Source organism: Phaseolus vulgaris, chromosome 10, assembly GCF_051622355.1.
Source record: "Phaseolus vulgaris cultivar YP4 chromosome 10, ASM5162235v1, whole genome shotgun sequence".
NCBI classification, from domain to species: Eukaryota; Viridiplantae; Streptophyta; class Magnoliopsida; order Fabales; family Fabaceae; genus Phaseolus; species Phaseolus vulgaris.
The window spans coordinates 38704991-38720079 of record NC_143507.1 but is presented as its reverse complement, the minus strand read 5'-3'; the positions used below and the strand labels follow the sequence as shown (position 1 = coordinate 38720079).

Here is a 15089-nt window from a genome sequence, read left to right as displayed (position 1 = left end):
GAGGCATGCAAGCATTTTAGTTCAAGGCTTACCAAATCTGTTTTGGCCTTATGCAATTCTTCCTCAAGTGTTTTTACTTTAGGTGCCAACACATTATTTACCTTTTGCAGCTTATTGCATATTACAGCTAGCCTATTTGCTTCATCATGTGTTTCCTTGAAGGCAGCAAGCAAATCATCATAGTTATCAGAATCAACAGAAAAATTACTTACTGAATCAGAGTTTGACTCCTCATCCTTCATCATGAAGCACAAATTGTTCTCCTCATCTTCTGTTGAAGAGTTGCTGGTTGAGGATGCTTCATTTTCCTCCCATGAGATGTAGGCTCTTCTTCCCTTGTTCCTTTCAAATTTCTTACTGGCAGATTTGTTCCTTGTTTGATTGTCTGGACAATCTGTTTTGATATGCCCTGTTTTGCCACAGCCAAAGCAAGTATATTTAGAGGAACTTGAATCATTGGGTTTGGGATACCTTCTTTTCTGCTGGTTCCTATTTTTGCTTTTCTTCCTCAGGAATTTGCTTAATCTTTTTGTAAGAAGGCTGATTGTGTCATCATCTTCAGCATCTTCTTTTTCTTCCTTGATCTCATTCAGTTCAGTTGCTTTCAGTGCAAGACCTTTGGGTTTTCTCTCTGTTGTTTCCTGCTCTTTGAGTCTTTTGAGCTCTAGCTCATGCTCCATTAGCTTTCCAAACAGTGCAGCAGTTCCCAGCTTTGACAGATCACGACTTTCAGATATGACAGTCACCTTTGGTTGTCAGCTTCTGTCGAGGCACTTCAATATCTTTATGTTGAGTTCCTCTCTATCAAATTCTTTTCCCAAGCCAGTGAGGTGATTCACAATATGGGTGAATCTTTTCTGCACATTAGCAATTCTCTCCTCGGGTTGCATTCTGAACAGTTCATATTCTTGGATGAGAGCATGTTTTCTTGACCTCTTCACATCTTCAGTGCCCTCATGAGTGACTTCTAAGACTTCCCACATCTCCTTAGCTGACTTACATTGGGATATCCTGAAGAACTCATCAATTGTCAATGCAGAGGTTATGATATTCTTGGCCACAAGATCATGTTGAGCCTTCCTCCTTTCGGTCTCATTCCATTCTGATCTTGGCTTTACCACTTCTTCATCCTTGACAACCTGCATTGGCACATAAGGTCCATTGATCACAGCTTCCCAAATTAATGCATCAATGAATTCCATCAAAATTCTCATTCTAACTTTCCAAAATGCAAAATTCATTCCATTGAACATAGGTGGTCTATTAACAGCAGATCATTCAACAAAACGCACATTAAACTCAGACATTATTACAAACAAACTTGATTAAAATACAAGTCCCAGCTCTTGATACCAATTGTTGGGTTTAATAGTGCCAAAGTTGAAAAGCGTTTATACAGCAAGTTTAATCACAAGATTATGCAGATAGATTTTCCAGATGCACACACACTGATATCAGATTGAAAAATAGTGAAACACAAAAACAGCAAACCTTAATTCCAATTAATGTGATTTAGGTTCAGTTAAGGGCTTGACAATTTGTGAGGCAATCTATCACACTCAACCAGTTTTATTAGCCTTTAACAGATTATCAGTGTTCTTATTGAAACCAGACAGTTTTCCAGAAATTAAGAACAGTATGCACAGCGCCCAGAAAGAACAGATTTATTTTCAATTGAACAGATTTATTTCTTTGTTGTTTTATCAATTATGCAGAAACGAAATTGCAGAGAGTGAGAGAGAATGAACACAAGTAGTTATACTGGTTCACTCAACTGAGCTACATCCAGTCTTCACCAAAACCAGGTGGAAATCACTAAAACACAGTACAACCAAGTACAATTCCCACTGTTCTTGAAACCTACAAGAACTTAGGTACTCTTGCTGAAAAAACCTATTTCAGCACACACCCACTCTTCAAGAAAACCTATCAAGAAGAGTGTTCAACCAAACTATTACAAGAAATGAGAAGTGAAACGACTACACCTAATTGAGGATACAAAGATCTGCCTTAAACCAGTAGGCAAGATTGCTAGAACAGTAGCTGCACCTCACACCAAGCTTTGGGAACCAAACCAAGAACAAGCACTTTGTGATTTTCGAAATCTTTGAAGAACAAATGCTAATCCTTTGTAAACTCTTAATTCTCTGCTGTCAAAACTTGTTTTTGCAAATGTATGAACGATGTTTAAACTCATAAACAAGTTTTCATTTTATAGAAAACCAACTTATAACAGAATTTTAAAAAACAGTTAAAGCTGTTATAAAATGAACAGATTGAAAATAAAATGAACAGATTTATTTTCAAAAGCAGTTAGAGAATTTTTTTAAGTGAGGAGACTTAGTCAACCATTCTGGTGCTGAGATAAAAATGAAAATTGTTTAAGCTAGATATGGCACCAGAGACAAAAAGAATTTATTCATTTACAGATGAACATATTTATTTTTCAAAACGAAAACAGAAAAGCTTAACTGTTTGAAACACAGTCGTTTTGAAAGATAGAAGACTTAGTCAAAATACATGATGCACAAAATCTAATTTTCACAAGACTTAGTCAAGGCATCAGTGTAAAAATGAATCTGTTTATTTAGAAAAGATTAGATTTATTTTTATGCAGTAAACGTGTTTTTGTAAAACATGTGAAAAACAGTTTAAGAAAACTTATGCTTGTTCTTATCACATAGCCAGTGGTTATGAGGTGAGTTACTCAGCAAAAAGCCCACTCTTAAACAACCTCTAAGCACTACCTAAGAAACACTTAAAGCAAAGCAAAATACATATGAAATGTACATAGAAGTCTTCATCAAACACAATCTTGAAGGGGCAGCAACCATCTTCAACAAAGCCTTCTATGAAATATATTAATTAGAACTAACTACCATTTCAATTACTTGTTTAGATGTTTATATGAAATGTCTTCGGTATGATTGTTCAACTCACTTACCTCTCAAAGCAATTTGGTAATTTAATTCCAAATGTTGTGAAACACAATGAAGCAGCACTCTTAGAATTATTGAACAACATTTACTTTCATATAACAAGAAAAGTTAAATGTTGCACAATCATCAAATCCACTTAAACACAACTATTTCATAAACTAAGAAAAGTTTAGGCTTTAATTTCTTCCTGTCTTATGCACTGAGTTATCGTTAATCTCTTCCTTCTACTATGTAGTTTCTACTACAATTTCATCTTTTTTCTTTTTCTCTTTCCGGTAACTTTTTCTTCTTTTTCTTTTTTCTTCCTTTTTTGTTTTTCTTCCTTCTCAAGAAACCAGAACATGGAAAGAGTCTTTGGAATCTCCACTTCCACAATAAGAAGGATAGGCCCCGAGTAAAAGCTCCTTTGTCCGATGTCAAAGAAGCCCTCAACAGGTTTAGTGCCTGACAAAAATTGACACATATAATTAGACAAATGTTAAATAAAACCTTTGGTATGACTCAGATTTTCTTAAATCAATATAGACAGAACAAGTCGTCAAGAGTGGATTGTGAACATTACCTTTGACTTCTTGATTTTCACCAAATGTTCCTCCAAATCAGTAAACGGGTGATTATCCATAAATTTACATGAAGTACTACTAATATTTGTCATTTGTGACAATTCCAGATCATCACTCACAACAAATAGACACGACCTATTTATAAATCCCACACCACCTTTTCTTGCTCCATTTAAAGATCTTGGGTCCAAAAGTTTGATATCTTTTGGCTCTTTTAGCATATCGTGTTTCCTTGAAATCATTTTCCTTTCAAAGATGATACGTCCCTTCTCATTTTTCTCTTCTCTAAGGCCATACCAATATTTGCCAGTCTCATCTTGACTTGCAATTAATAGTGGATTTCTCTCACAACTAAAATGAGAAGCTACCTTTGGATTCAATAAGAATTTGTTTGATGACTTTGTGAACCACGATAGATCGAGATTTTTCACACTTTTGTACAAGTTACGAATGCTTCCCAAGGACAATTTGTCATTCTTAAGTTTCAAAATATATGCAAGTGGTATGAGGCAGTAGGACAATTTGTCATTCTTAAGATTCATAATAGATCCAAGAGGTGTTGTAAGAAAGGTGGAGAGAAAATCGACAAAATCTCCATCTATTTCAACAAATATAATCTCGTTCTTTGATTTACTCACCATTACCTTGATTTCTAAATAATCTTTGGAACCATTTGAGCTAATAACTCGTGAGAAAGAGACCGGTCTCTTGATTTTATTTTGTTTTTCCCAACAAGACATCACTAAGAGGGGTTTTGGAGGTTAATGCTTGCTTCAGTATGCTAAGTATCTTAAAGAAGATAAGTAAAAAAAAAAAAAAAAAAAAAAGCAAATTTTAAGTCTCTCAAGTTATAATTAAACAAGGAAAATTCATAACAGTTGACATTATCAAAGTACGACCACAAAGCAAAAGTCCTTCTGCATCTACAATTACAATTTAATTAAATAACTTGAGGAAGGTTAACAACTTCATACACAAGAGGTAAGTAGTGTAAGTCACAAAAATGTCTCAGAAATTCTTAACATAAAATAATTAATGTAGTCCTCTAAACTAGTTTTTGTTATTGGCATAAACTTCAAACTCCTACTATCCAATATTGGAGGAATAATTTTTACATAAAAAAAACTCGTGCAAGTACCATCTCAGATAAATATTACCTTTTTCCTGTCAATAAGCTCTTCTCTTGGGTTTTCGAGTTTTTTGTGTCCAAGTTTGAGGGATGGTTTAATGGATTCACTTGGAGAGCTTCAGCGTACTGTCAAGTTATCATAGATCAATAACTTAGAATTTCCTTTAACAAAAACACCATCATCACCAACAGACTCTTCCAGCATTTCTGTTTCTCTTCTCATGAATGACCCGCAATTGCACTTTACATTAGAAAAAGAACTCACCAACAATTTTTTTTTATTTTTTTAAACAGTTGTGGCACATAAAATACTTCGTGGATTTTGTATCATCCACTTTCACTTTTAGTCTCTGGAAAGAGCTCTCTAACAGGTTGCGTGGATAACACAACATTTTCTGGCCATTGTTGTTCTTGAAATCATGAGGTTGCAAATTACTGACACTATTGTACAAGTTGTTGATGCAACCAAAACCTACTTGTTGTTTAGATCTATTACCAGGTCCTACTTGTTCACAATTGTCCTCACGTCTTACTTGTTATTCAGATTTGTTCCAAAACTGGCACAACTTGTTGATGCAACAAAGCCCTACTTGTTGTTCAGATATGTTCTTAGACCCTACTTGTTGTTCAGAGCTATTCTCAGACCCTACTTGTTGTTCAGATATGTTATCATGACCTACTTGTAGTTCAGATATGTTCTCAGACCCTACTTGTTGTTCAGAGTTGTTCTCAGGCCCTATTTGTTGTTCAGAGTTGTTCTCAAGCCTTACTTGTTGTTCAGATAAGTTCTCAGACCCTACTTGTTGTTCAGAGTTGTTCTCAGACCTTACTTGTTCAGATTTGTTCTCAAGCCCTACTTTGTCCAAACTGTCCCAAAGCCGAATGATAGTTCCCAATGGAAAGGTGAGGAAACTGAAGAGAACATCTACGAAGTCCCCACTTGCTTCCGCCACAATGACACAATTTTTTTGTTCGCTCTTCATTGGAAGTCATAATTGAAACATAAAACTAAAGAATATTAATGAATTAAGAAACAAAATACATGTACAGTTTTAGTGAATTTTTTTATGCCTGAAATCAATTATTGCTCAGGTTCTGGAACTTCCCTATGCGGTATTTCTAGGAATTATTTTTGCGTTTCTTTTTAAGGAATGAGCAAGCATGATGAGAACGATGTCTATGTCCTTCGAATTAGGGAAGCTGCCTAGATAAAAGCATATACTTTGATTTTTTCAAAATTCTAAACCAAAATTAAGTCACGAGATGCTTTTCAATTTGAAGTTCTTAATTTGTGAAAGCAAGTTCAGTTCTTCAGATTCAAAAGTTAGTAGAAATTTATAAAATAATTTTATTAATCATATGTTCCCAAAAAGTATACCTAGAATGATTTCCCCCCACCCAGAGACCTAGATAATTAAAGGGTAAGATCATGGACGCACAATTAAGCATCCTAGAGTAACTATCAAGCTCAAAATTTTGTACCTCAATACCACCAATTTTTGTTTTCCTAAAATTCACTTTCAACCTTGACATAAGTTGGAAGCATCTTAGAATGCTTGTTATTGCACACCCGATACTTGTTGGACTACCATTAACTAAAATGGAGATAGATTCAGATTTAAGGAAGTTCACCATCCACCTAATTCAAGCACTACATAAACCAAGTCTAGACATCATATATTCCAAAAAATTCCATCTTATCATGTCATAAGTTTTTTCGAAGTCAACCTTTACAATGATGCACTTTTTACCCTTACATTTTACCTCATCAATCATCTCATTTGCAACCAAAACACTATCAAGAAGATCTCTACCCTATAAGAAAGCATATTGAGATTGGTCAATAACTTTTGGAAGAACCTTTTTTAGCCTATTTGCTAAAAATTTCAAGATAATTTTGTACATACATCCAATTAGAGATATTGGCCAAAAATCATTAAAATTATGGGGGCATAGAAATTTAGGAATCATAGTTGTACCACTTTACATAAGTCAACTTTAATCCTAAGCCACTATTTTTTTTATAAAAGATAAGTTGAAGTCATCAGGTCCCGAGCTCTTACAACTATCACATGACCAAACAACTTGCCTAATCTCCAGTTCTTTTATTATATCTGCTAACGATCTAGTACATGACCAATTTGAAAGAAACATCTACTGCTATGAATGAGTCTTGTAAAGCAAAAGTCCAAGTTACTTCTCTCATTCGTAATGGGAAACAAAATTTGAGTAGAAGAATTGGAGAATAAAATTTACAATATCTCAGAAACACAATTAGAAGTAAATCATATGAGAAAAAAATATGAAGAAACTGAATTGCAATAAAGCTGGAAACAAAATTCAAGAATTCTAAAATGGATCCTCATGATCCATTGCTTTGAATTGATGGGTAATGAAGAGAGTGAGAAAATTGAGATTTATTTTCAAGGCCGTAGCGGTAGCACGTATTGCGATACTAGAATAATGCCTTGGTCCTTGGTACATGACATAATCTCCAAGTGTCCTCCTAGGAGGTGGTGCTTGTTCTTGTGCCATGTTGCTTTCTTCCTAAAACATATTAGTGAATATTTTTTTTTCTTTAAATAAAATAAAATAAATTCAAAATAAATTTGAAGATAAAAATAAAAAAAAATCTGCAAAATAAAATAAAACAAAAACAAAAATAAAACACTAAAATGACGTTAAGAGAAAAATAAATAAAATATTAATATATATATAGATAGATAGATAAAACCAAAACTAAAAATAGAATAAAAAAACACTAAAAAAAGAAATAATGTACTTAAAAATAAAAAATAAATACTAGGAATAAAATAAAATAAAGCTAAAAAAAAAGAATAAAACTGAAAACCATAATTGTAAACAACTAACTAATATTCTAACTAACTAGCTTATGTAGAAATAAAAACTAAAACTAGTAATGAAAAATATTTAATTAAAACATATAAATAACAATTACTTAAACCTAAATAAAACTACGTAAACTAAACCAAAAAAAACTAAAAAAAAATATAATAAAACAAAAAAAAATAAAAATAAAATAAAAATAAAAATAAACTAAAATAAATAACGTAAAGAAAAGAAAATAAAAACAACAACTTTCTTTTTTTTAAAACAGCAAATCTATAATCAAATCAAATCTAATTTGTAATAAAATAAAATAAACAAAATCACAACAATTAAAATATTTCCAATATTTAGGAAATTATACTCAACAATGCACCGCTTTGTCAAAAGTAATAATTGTCCCTAAGGACGAATATCTATCCCACAAAGAACAATGAATTATCAAGTACAATAATCGCTAAATATAGAACAAAACAATTAAAAATGTATCGAAAGTGGTTGTGTTGGTGATGATCAATAAGAAATCAAACAAAGAATTAGTTGTTTCAATTGGAAAAATAGGGATTATGTTTCATCTCTTTCACTCTCATGTATTTTGATTAGCATGTCAATATATTAAGTTCTTTGATTGAAATTGATACCCATATAAAAATCATTTATATCAATTCCTCGCATATAAAATCCTTAAGAAATGTCCCCTCCCCTAACTATCAATCCCTCGCATAATTATAAGAACAACTTAGAACTTAGGACGTTTAATAGCAATTAACATTTATTTTTCAAGTCTATTCCTAACACTCAAATATGTTAAGTATTGTTGTTTAGGTCCAAACCCTAAAAATACCTCCTGGTCAGATTTAGGATCCTCAATTTGTCACGGAAAGTTAAAAGTAAAACAACAATACCAATAATCAATAAAGAACTGAATATTAATATATAAATATCACTTCAATACATAAGAGTTTGAGTAGATTACTCTCAATCCCAAAGGTAGAATTAGCCACACATACTTCTAACACCTTCCATTCTCCCAATTGGGTTACAATTCACTCTATGATGTTTTCCTCTCAATCTGGCACACTAGGGTTGAGCCTCTAGCCCTCTATTTATCCTAGTTTTCTAGGGTTAGGTTGTTTCCTGTAGTGCTAATGGACTAAATGATAAAACATAAAAAAAGCTCAATCTTTCTTTGCATCTTTTTCTATTCTGGGACCTTCTATATTTATCTTTTTAGCTCAATCATTCATCTTAATCCAAATCTCCAATCTTCCTTAGAAATCTGCAATTAACACCAAATTTAGGAATAAAATACTCTTATTCAAATAAAGATCATAAAAAATATAAAAAGGTATAAATTCATAAATTAGAAATTATTTTATATGTAAATTAGCAATAAATCTTCATAAGTGTCTATATTTTAATATGAAATATTACTGAAATTAGACACTTAATAAAGAGTATTATTTTCATCATTTTGTACTAGTGCATGATGTAAAATAAAAAATTAATTAATTTAAAATTGATTTATATTCAAAGAAAAGTATTTTTCTATTTGTTTCTTATAAGATAAGAGGTACTATACCTTAAAAAATTGTTATTTTTTATTTTATATAACAGATTTTCAATATATATTTATGAAAACATATTTTTGTAAAACAAACTTAAAATATATATTTTTTCTTAAATTAAGATTTAATTATTAAAAACTATTGGATTAATTTTGATTCATTAAATTTAATCAAAGAAGTAATTAAATTTTGATAAATAATTAATAGATCATTAACCCTTAATCAAATAAAATTGATGAATTTTTTTTTTTAAATGTTGATTTATTTTAGATGAAGTATATGTAGAATGAGTGTTGAATTGATTTCCACCCATGAAATATATCAACAAACAGTTATAATAAAGTAGATATTATAAATGATGCAGTTAAGTAAAGGTAATGATATAGAATGGTAGAGAAGATAAAAAACTAGTTGTATAATGAAGTTTGAATGTGTAGGAAGCAGCTAAAGAAATGGATCCATTAAAAGAGTGGAAGGAAGTGGGAAGGGTATGAAGGATGTTATACCTTGAGTGTACCATAAACTCAGAATGAGGAAAGCGCCAAGGAAATGGGGAAAGCATACAAATAGAAAACATCTTCACTTTTCTCTGAGAACCTGTGGCCAGTGTTCTACCCAAGGAATATAGTAATAGTATTAGAAAAGTAATCGTTTAAAGTAATAAATAATTGTTTAAAGTAATCGTTTAAAGTATTTTACTTTACTTTTGCTCCACCAATGAACACACTGGTTTTAAAGACGACTCAAGATTGGTCTCCAAACAATTATTTATTACTTTAAACGATTAGTTTTCTAATACTATTACTATATTCTTTGGGTAGAACACTGGCCACTGGTTGAACCCTCTCAGAGAAAAGTGAAGATGTTTTCTATTTCTATGCTTTCCCCATTTCCTTGGTGGTGCCATTTTTAACTCGGTTTTCTTCAGGTAGACTACACCATGATGCATATATTTGAACTAAGTTTAGCAACATATCTCAGCTTTTCCTCTTTTCATCTCATTCAGTTTATTGCTTACGATTTGGAATAACACAGGTAATTTGCTCTGCTGAAGACTAAGAACAGCTTTCCTCATTCTGAGTTTATGGTACACTCAAGGTATAACATCCTTCATACCCTTCCCACTTCCTTCCACTCTTTTAATGGATCGATTTCCTTAGCTGATTCCTACACATTCAAACTTCATTATACATCTAATTTTTTATCTTCTCTACTATTCGCTTTACTTAACTGCATCATTTATAATATCTACTTTATTATAACTGTTTGTTGATATATATCATGGGTGGAAAAGAATTCAACACTCATTCTACATATACTTCTTCTAAATTAAATCAACATTTTACAAAAAGAAAATTCATCAATTTTATTTCATTAAGGGTTAATGAGATCTATTAATTATTAATTATTTATCAAAATTTAATTAGTTCTTTTGATGAAATTTGAAGTTTGTAATAATTAAATCTTAATTTAAGAAAATATATATATATATATATTTTAAGTTTGTTTTACAAAATATGTTTTCATAAATATATATTGAAAATCTGTTATATAAAATAAAAAAATAACGAATTTTTAAAGTATAGTGCATCTTATCTTATAAGAAACAAATAGAAAATATTTTTCTCTTAATATAAATCAATTTTAAATTAATTAATTTTTTATTTTTAGATCATTAATATAACGTGAAGTATTATCTACCACATTGAAGGTGTTTTCTTATGAGTTCATTCACAATACAATCCAATCTTACTTTAAAACATAATTCATTCTTATTGGTTGAAATTGTTAAAGTATAAGTAGTGTCACAAAATATAACTATCACTTAAACCAATTAATTTTATAAATATCTCTGAAATAAAATTTAATTTCATGATATTATTAGTATATATTAATCAACGTAACTACTTTTATTATGTGTATTAAATATTTATATCATATGCACTGGAGTATTTTGAGAATGAATTGAATACTTATTATAAAATTATATTAACGGATGAATTGGATGGATAATTTTTTTAAATAAATTCTAACCTATTTCATGAAGTATTTTGTCTGATTATTATAATCTAAATTAAGATGTTATCTGATCTTTTTCCTTTTTTCACTCTTAAATTGTAATTAGTTTGACTAGCGTAGTTATTAACTTATTTGATAACTTATAGATAGTTTCGCCATAAAAAAAATATTTAATGAACTATCTTAAAGTAACTTATTTTAGGAGTTTTTAAACTACTTTAGTTATTTTTTAGTTTTTAATTTATTTAATTTCTTTTCATTAGTATTTTGTTTATATTTTAATACATCTTTTAATTATTACTAACTTTTTTCACTTATTATTACCTATAAACACATAATTAAAATTGTAAAAGAGAAACAAATGTAATACAAGTCTAAATTGAATTTGATTAATATGTTGGGTTGAGCTCGTAATATGTGTCTAAAGTATTTAAATTTGTGAGTTTATTTTATTTCACTTAAAGTGAAGGGGTTTTAGGTTAAGTGAGAGTGTTAATTTTGGTAGCCTTTGTGTGAAGTTTGATTTAGTAACTCATTCACGAGAAACATTATTCATTTGTCTTTTTCATTAATCTAGGCATATTTCACACAAAAAATAGTTATATTTATTTTATTGTATGAATGTGAACCTTAATAAACAATTTATGTTAACTCTCTAACTTAAAAAGATATTGATAGTTCATTGAGAGAAACCTTAAATTATAATTCTTTTACAATAACTATCATGAGCATAGATTGAAGTTTATTAACATTTCAACCAACTACCACTAGGTAAAATTTGAATTTTACAACCAATTTTAACAACGAATTTAGTCTCATCATCATAAAAAATACACACTGAATCAATAATGGATATTTTTTTTTTATTGAAAAGGCAATAAAATGTAAAAAAAGAAGAAATGTGGACGAGGAAGATTGTGTGGAGAACATTCTTATAAAAAAAATTAGAGATAAATCCAAAACTCTCAACGATTAAAAACACGTAGACTCACATAGATAACAACATTTTACCATATTTAAATTTAAGATTTTAAATTATAGTTTATTTGAAATTCATATTTTAAATAACAAAATAAAATAAATAAAATTAGTATCAATTAAATCGATATGAACTTAAATAAATATTAAAAATATTATGATAAATTTAATTAATTTAAATAAATATAAAGAATAAATAAAATTAATATCAATTTAAAGTTAACTTTAATAAACATAAATAAGTTAATTTTAATTTAAATAAATATAAATATTAAAATAAATATATCTAGTGTTCGATAAATATTTATTAAAAATAATTAGATTAGTACGAATTAAGATAACGTTAATTTAAATAAATATAAATATAAAAAATAAATATGATTAATATTTACATTAATTTTAATAAATATAAAAAATAAAATAAAATAAAAATTAATTTAATAAAATAAAAAATTATTAATTTTGTACTAACTTAAATAAATATAAATATTAAAATTAATGCTAATTAAACTCATTAATTTTAATACATATTTTGAGTGACATACTAATTTTATTAATTTTTTATTCTATCAATAAATTAAGTCAATATAGCCTACTTTATTTGAGGTGATTTGCGCGTTATATTTTTTATAACTAATTGTTAAATATTATTTATTTATATATATATATATATATATATAAAGTTTGACAAAATAAGTTTTACAAAGTTGCAGGTACACGAGGAGGAAAATATTCATAAAGAAGAGTGAGAGACACACGAGATGAAGTTTTTGTGGGTGATGATGAAGAGTTTTTCTCGTTCCAAGTTTGTCTCCGTGGTGGCTTTATAGCTCAAAAGCAAGGATTGAGGTGAGCACATTTTATATTTAACTAGCAAAACTTAGGTGTTTTGTATTTTTTTTATTATATTATCTTATTTTAATGATTTAAAAACTTGAATAAAAATAAGTTAATTAACCATATAAATTAAAAATTTACATGAAAGAAAAAACAGAGAATAAGCGTGACTAGTTTCTTGGAGTGGTTGGAGTGGTTGAAGTGTGTGCCGTTATTTTGATTAGATAAATAAAATTGTATTTATTTTTAATTTTAAAATAATTAAAAATAAAATAAATATACAAAATAATCTCCTTTATATATACAATAATTTTTAATTAAAATTATTGTTTTTATATTGAAAAATAATTGTTAAGATTTTTAAAGATATTTCATCAAATTAATTGTCTTTGAAGTGATACCTAAGATAATAACAACCTTCTAGGGGAGGGGGAGAAGACCGCTCTCCACCAAAGATTTTTCATCATTAGACTAATATCTATAATTCTAGTTAGGATGTTAAAGACTCTAATAATGTACCTAAAAACATGTTATAGGTCATTATTTATTATTTTATTTTTTTCATAAATATAAGGTTAATTTTATTTGGATGGTATTCTTATTGTTTCTCTATACTTTATTCATTTTGCCCTTTTTTTGAGAGAGTTTGTCATGTGACTATTACGGAAACAAATTTTACTTTAATTTTGTTTTGGGATTAAAATTGATGTATCTTGTAGAAAATGAAAGTCATTTTAGGTTGGTTGTTTTAGAATTGATGTAAGAACTTTCTTCATCCATTCTAAAAAAGATGTAATGCATTTGGGTCTTGAAAACATGAACTTGTACGCATCCGAAACTTCCACAACGATATTGACAAGTTAGCAAAATTTTTCAACGACACCATCATATCCTTTGAGTTTGATGTTCTCATTATCAGCATCCATGTGCTTCTTGTTGTTCCTTCCATTTCCTCCTGCATTTATCAATGACTACAATCTCTATCACAACGTTAAGTCTACAACCTCACCGATATGTGTTGTAACCCCAACCTCACTGACATGTGTTGTAGCCTCAACCTCATCGACATGGACACCAACATAGGTGGTAAGGAAGATTATACCTCATTTTGATGGACACCAATATGGGTTTCATTCAGATGTGTGAGAAGCCTGCATTCGCATTAGCATATCTCATATTTGTTATGGGACAATTGATATCACTTACAACAATTGTTCTGTCGAGAATCAAACTTATGACCTTAGTTTTGATACCAGTTTTTGGTTCAAGCACTTACCATTAGATAAAAAATTATAGCTCATAATCAGGATGCAATTTTTACTACTGAAGAGCATATCAATCCAAACATCACGATTCAATTGTGATTTGGCTCACTTAACCTCCATCACGGGACAACTGATGTCACCCGCAACAACTTTGATAGAGATCATCAACCAAGAAATAACTTTGGACCATGTTAACAAATGAATAACTGCATCAATTTCAACTAAAAAATAATTCATATAAACATTGACTAAAACATAGACTAAAGTATTCTTTGTTGATAAAAAACAATTGACTAAAAAACTTTGAATTACATTAATAAAAAAAAAGTCTCATTCGCATCGATAAAACAATCCTAGCTCTTATAACTTGAAAAAATAGTCGTGCTAATGTTGATTAACTACCATGATCAGATGTTGATTGAGAAAACCTTGATTAATGTTGATTGAGAAAAGTCTGATTAACATTGGTTAATAATTATGAGTTATGTTCTAATCAACATTGGTTGATAAAATCCTAAATGCCATCAATTGAAAATATTATTTATTTATATTAATATAAAAAATTATGTTTAACATCAATTGGAAAATTTTGATGACGTTGAATTTTTTTTTAACTAATATTAGTTGAAAAATAACATTAACATATATCAATAAAAAAATCACTTTGATGATAAAGACAACTAAATAACTACGATTGACTTTAAAAAAGAAACACTCATCAATGTCATTAAAAAATGTTTAACAAATGACACCTTGATCTCAATTGAATTGAGGACTTTTCAACTAGAATTGAGTCGATGGAATCCTGATTTACATTGAGTTAAAGGGAGAATACGAAGAGAAGAGATAAGAATGAGAGAGAAAAGATTAAAAAAAATTCAATTTTTTACTTTTCGAGTGAAATTTGAAATTCTATAATTCTAAGAAATCAAATTACTCTCATA

General features: G+C 29.2%; 1 non-coding gene across 1 annotated transcript; it reads right to left on the bottom strand.

Moving 5' to 3' along the window:
• Positions 1 to 3115: 3115 nt before the first annotated feature.
• Positions 3116 to 5614, bottom strand: LOC137818011 (uncharacterized). The gene is made up of 4 exons (XR_016516160.1): positions 5308 to 5614; positions 4660 to 5217; positions 3502 to 4291; positions 3116 to 3383 (listed from the first exon to the last, which is right to left on the bottom strand). It is a non-coding gene; the product is annotated as an uncharacterized LOC137818011 (transcript).
• Between the last annotated feature and the right edge of the window lie 9475 nt (positions 5615 to 15089).